The 5,824-nt window shown below is 40.0% G+C and overlaps 1 protein-coding gene and 1 long non-coding RNA gene across 2 annotated transcripts in view; both read left to right on the forward strand.

Annotated features, from left to right (window-relative positions):
* Nucleotides 1–5,824, forward strand: part of LOC102768212 (complement receptor type 1-like) — a gene marked incomplete at its 3' end in the record, with an annotated part of 135,542 nt that overhangs the window by 94,122 nt on the left and 35,596 nt on the right. The gene's annotated exons all lie outside the window — the stretch shown is intronic.
* Nucleotides 963–5,502, forward strand: LOC107185009. The gene is made up of 4 exons (XR_001515922.1): nucleotides 963–1,173; nucleotides 1,875–1,979; nucleotides 2,069–2,163; nucleotides 4,873–5,502. It is a non-coding gene; the product is annotated as an uncharacterized LOC107185009 (long non-coding RNA).

The following is a 5,824-nucleotide window of genomic DNA, read 5'->3' on the forward strand; positions in this document are numbered from 1 at the left end:
TAAATAATGGTATAAATAAACTCCCAAAGGATGAACAATGAAATGTGTTAATGCAACCCATTTTTAAAAGCCAGCTCTTACAAGCCTGATATAAAGGACTTTGTTCCAATGGGAGATTGCCATTCTATTTGAAACAATTCAAATTGTGATGGAAAATTAATTTTACTTTTCTGAAAAAAAAAGAGACGTTCTTCATAATGTGTCCTGTATTTTGATCAAGTCTAACTCACACCTTGAGGATTGTGGTATGAACCATTTCATGAGCCTGTAGTTTATTTACAGCATCTAGGTAGACACGGATCAGCTAGAATTCCAACAGTTGCTCTGCAGGAAATGTCCTCCCCCTTTGGAAGGAATGTATTCAATACATACATTTCTTTTTTCGGAAGTAAATTTTATATATAATGTAAGTAATTTAGGTAAACCTTAAACTTTAGAACAATTTTAGACTTAAAGGAAAAAAATTAAAATAGTCAGAGAGTTCTTGACTATCCTCCACTACTCTTTCTGAGGGGAGATTTTTTTGCTGTTGTTGTTAATCCTCACCAGAGGATATTTTTTCCTATTGATTTTTAAAGAGAGAGAGTTGGGGGTGGGGGAGGAGACTCAACCAACCAGGGCAGGGATCAAACCTGCAACCCAGGAAGGTGCCCTTGACCAGGAATCAAACCCATGACCCTTTGGTACACGGGCTGAGCTCTAACCACTGAGAAATGTCAGCCAAAGGGGAAATCTTAAAGGTAAGCCTGTGTCGGTGTTTTTTAAGCCAGAATTTTTAAAAAATCATTGGCAACCTCTAGAGCAGTAGTTCTCAACCTTCTGGCCCTTTAAATACAGTTCCTCATGTTGTGACCCAACCATAAAATTATTTTCGTTGCTACTTCATAACTGTCATGTTGCTACTGTTACGAATCATAATGTAAATATCTGATATGCAGGATGGTCTTAGGCGACCCCTGTGAAAGGGTCATTCGACCGCCAAAGGGGTCGCGACCCACAGGTTGAGAACCTCTGCTCTAGAAAGACTAGATATGAAGATAGAGATGAAAAGCTAAGGGTTGTATTTTGCATGCACTTAATTACCTTGTTTTACTGTCTAGGCATATCCTCCAGTGTGGTCATCTTTATTATACTCGTCATTATTTTCTGGATGATTCTAAAGCGCAAAACACGGTCAGTACAGCCATGGGCTTTGCAATCACTAAGACCTATGCTCATACTCACTCACTAGCTTTGCACCCTGGGCAAGGCACTTAGTCTTTCCTGGCCAGAAAAATAAGATAATAGTCGTACCTACCGCAACACAGTGCCTCTCTTATAATGAATGTCACAAAATGTTAGCTTTGTTATTTATACATGACAATTGTTACTGATATTTAAAAGTAATTAAATACTTCTTTTGCTATCAGTTCTTATGTACCTTCATGACAACTGCTACTGTCCATGCTAGAGGTATTGTGCAAAATACAGAACGTACATCTTCACTATGGGGGTGGAAGGAAGCCTTGTGTAAGATGGCAGCGCAAAGCCAGTTAAATGTCACAATCCTGTGGTACCAGTACTTCCTGATCAATGTCGCTGTGGAATAGAGAAATGTGTTGTTCTAAGGCATGGGCAGTTGTCTATAAGCAGGTTAGAGTTCTGACACAACCTATAGAATGGTTTTAGCATTGTTTTCTAATCCAAGGTTTTACTCAGTTTTGAAAAGTGTGACTTGGTTACATTTTTCTTTTCAGATGCCTTACAAAGATATCGGAAACCTGAGACAAATTATGCTCTAAATGTCCAAATGAAAGTCATTGATTACCTCCTTTCAAAACAAAAATGTATATAATTTAGTTATTTTTCTCATCTTTTTCTCCCCTGCCAATTAGCAATGATACAGATGCAAAATCTAAGGAAGTCAATATCCATTTACATGCCCAAGAAGGGAGCTGTGATCATGCACAAAGTCTGCAAACAAGTGAGGAACATAGCAGGTACCGAACACAAATTGAAATCCAAGTGCTTTCAACAACCCAAGTATCAAAATGGAAACAGGATTTAAATATGCCATTGTACCTGGTAGATCACTAATCCCAAAGCCGTTGGAGAGTACTTCAGGAGCTGGATACGCTGATGCTGGTGGTGTCTTTCTTGGATAATTGTTTCCAGTGACTTGGGGTGAGGACTCCGTCAGTGCTGTGCACGGGCACTGTTTTCCAAAGCATTCCTGTATTATTGTGTGTTTGTTATCGGTGGAAGTGGTGTTCTTGAGGTGCCCTGGGGGAAAGAATTTTATTGATGATGTAAAGTTAAGGGGGTTCCCTTCCAAGATCCCATCTATGTCAGCCCCACCATGGACGAAGTCCGAGCTTACCTTCAGCAGGGCTAGAATTAGGGATGCCAGTCTCCACCCCATAGGAAAGCACAGTCCAGTCCAGCATCCGCATGTGTGTCCACATGGCCATGGGCCACGTGGCTTCTAGGCCCATATGGCTATGGAGAGAGAACAGGCGAGCGCACGGGGCAGGTGCAGGCCATGAAGCGAGAGTGCTACAGTACCAGACCAGAACTGCACACGAGAGAGGGAACTCTTTGTCCTGGGATCATGTATTCCCAAATTTTCCCGAATTTGCATTGTGTCTACCCCACTAGCCAATCCATTGTTCCTCAAGCCAGACTGACAGGCAAGCCTCTTTTCTACATCAAGTGATGCCCTAAATTTCAACATGAAAGCTAGTGACTACCTCATTTCAAAACTAAAATGTATATAATTTAGCTGTTTTTCTCATCTTTTTCTCCCCTGCCAATTAGCACTAATACCTGCCTGGGCAGGGGAGACGCATTTGTTTTCTTCTATTATCAGGGGACTTTGATGGAAAAATTATGCAAAACTGATTCATAGCCAGCCATGCTACCACCAAATATAAACAGACTAAATAACCAGACCATGAGGGCAATGCTTGTCTTTATACAAATTTTTATTTAAAAATGTTCCAGAAGACTGCTTAAGATATCATTTGACTTACCCTATTCTTGCCAGGTGACCTGCCTAAAACACATTGCCACCTTCCTTCCAATCTAAGTTGCATGAACCCAGCTCAGAATTCACTGACCCAAGAAGCTCCCCCAGATTCCCAAATAACTCTAGTCCAAAGTGATGTCTCTCTTTAGAACTCAAAGCACTTCCTGTCTATTCCAATTTTTAAAATAAATTATTTTCTTTCAAGGATAATATATACTCATTGAAAACAGAAAATACCCAGAAACATAAAAATAATAAAAATCACTTGTAATAACTCTCCACCCAGTGGTGGTTAGTATTATTAAGCTACTTGGCATACTATTTTACATTTGCAAGGTTATACTTTGAGATTATATTGATGTGATTTTGGTTTCACCAAATGACAACCAATCTTCTAATTGTTAAAAACTGTATATGAATTCATCATACAGTATTCGGCTTTTCATTTGTTGTTTTTTACCCATTAACTCTATTGCATTCTTTCACTCATTCATTGATTCTACAAATTTTGATTAGTCACTGATCATTGTAACGGAACAATCAATGAATCCGGGCTGCCTGTCACTACTTGAGCCATTTCAGCAGACAGGGTTGAGTCATATAAGAGCATTTATTCCAGTAATGCCAGCAGTATGGGAGAGCAGCAGGTCATCCATAAAAATCTGCTCTGCCTCTCCCCATAATCCAGCTACGGTTAATATTTCTTACCATTAGAGCTGGTCCCCAATATTCTTTGTCTGCCCCTAACCTAATGCACCGCACCTTGTGCTTGTGTGTTTTCTCTCCCGGGCTAAATTAACTTACGTATCCATAAGGCCCATCGCTGTAAATGTCCTCAAATGTCTGAGTATAGACTTAATCAAATGAGAAGTGGACAGTATATATTTGAGAATCAATTTGCCTAAATGTTATTTATCCTCAACTGTTTGGAGACGTTCTTTTACCTCAAGGTGCATCTCAAGTTGTGTTTATTGACTGTTGGCAGCTTTTTTATAAAAAAGCTAGGAAATCCTTAATAAAGTTATGTCAAATTTTCATTTTTAAGATTGGGATTCTGGCCACAGGTGTTCTACAGGAGAAGGTTAATCGTTTGTAGACGAGGAGTGAGCTAGAATCGGTGCCAAGTGGAAAAGCTGTACACTCAGGTCAGGTGCAGGGTCAGAGAGGATACAGGTAATGAGGCAGACAGACTCCAAAGACACAGCCACGCGTTGGAACGCTTGAGAATGCTCAATGATGATGCAGCTAACACGATGTTGGGAACACTTGTGAGCTAGAAAGGGGACGGTGATGAAGGGTCAGGTGGCAATAATTACTGGGAGTGTCAGGTGAGCTGAGGGGAGTCTGTCCATTTGTGACAACACAGTGTTCCCGGCCTTAAGAAAGACTGGCGGAGGGAGCATTTGGACACCTTAAACTATGCAATACCTCCTTTCAATCTTGACTGTGACAAGGGCAGGAGGACAGGCTATCTGAAACTGCCCCACCCCCAAACTACCAGATTCTGTTTCCTTCCCCCTGCCGTAACCATGGTTCAGAAAGGAGACTAAAAGAAAGCTTTTGTGTGTTACAATGGACCTGTAGGTTTTCTGGAATAAGGCACTTTTTATTTAATTGCTCAACTCTGAGGACACTTTTCCTTTTACAAAAGGAAATGGGGAATGGTCAAGTTATTCATTCATCTCTTATCTACTAAGTGTCTCAGTTTATGCCATACTGTCTCGTGTCCTACATAGCTACCAGAACAGAGGGCAATGAACACTTCTTTTAAACGTGTAAGATATATGTAATGTCAGCATCATGATTAGCAGCATAGAAATTTGTTGACCCTGCTGTCATTTAAATAAGAATTCCTTTTATTTCAGTGTCCTTCCTTGACAACATACTATAAAGCTGAAGAACATCTCAAATGAAAATGCTCGTTGGAAAGGAGCCGATTCATTTCAACAGAATAAGATCTGAGACTCATAAAGTCCTGGAAGTGACCTCACAGAGCGGCCAGGGTGTGCACGTGGAGATGCTGGAGCTCTCCCAGTTCCTGAGGAAGCTGCCTCCTCAGAGTGTGGGTGCTGTCACTCCTCTTCCTTCTTTGTGCGGAAATGAAAGAACACCCTGTCCAGCCAGGGGAAGGTCTGCACTTAGAGCTTAGAAGTACCAGTAATCTCAGTTCCTTAAAAGAAGAAGTTGTCACCTAGGATTTCTGTCTATAAGTTTGTCATTTGTCTTTCATATTTTTAGTTATTCATATAGGTGATCTTGAACAATGTGGGGGTTAAGTGGTGCCATCTGAATGAACTTGCTGTTTCTGATTGGCCATTTGCTAAATCATGCATGCAACATCCCAGGATGCAGAGGGTCAACTGTATAGTTATTGAAAAATATTCAAGTGTAGTTATTGAAAAATATTCACCCGAGCAGTTCAGACTCTGTTGTTCAAGTGTTAACTGTAATATGGAATGGACTCAATAAAGAGAATTTGGAAAATGCAGGAGGAAGATATGAAAAAACAAGTAAGTCACATGTAATTATACTACCCAGGGGGAACGACTGCTAATGTTTTAATTCACTTTCTGCTCATTTTTCTTCATATATATGGGTCTTTATACACACATATGTTTTTCTTTCTTAAATACCTTCTTTTTTATTTGTGGAGCAGAATCTATTCCTTTTAGACATATTGGAGTTAAAGATATGTATATTTTCACCTTCTCAAAAAAATATATGTAATTTCTGTTTCTTAAAAAGTCATTAGATGATTATAGGAAAGTTGGCTTAAGAATACTCAGGAGAAATATTTGGGGGGGGGGGGGTAAGGTT

Source organism: Myotis davidii, unplaced genomic scaffold (assembly GCF_000327345.1).
Source record: "Myotis davidii unplaced genomic scaffold, ASM32734v1 scaffold469, whole genome shotgun sequence".
Classification (NCBI taxonomy): domain Eukaryota; kingdom Metazoa; phylum Chordata; class Mammalia; order Chiroptera; family Vespertilionidae; genus Myotis; species Myotis davidii.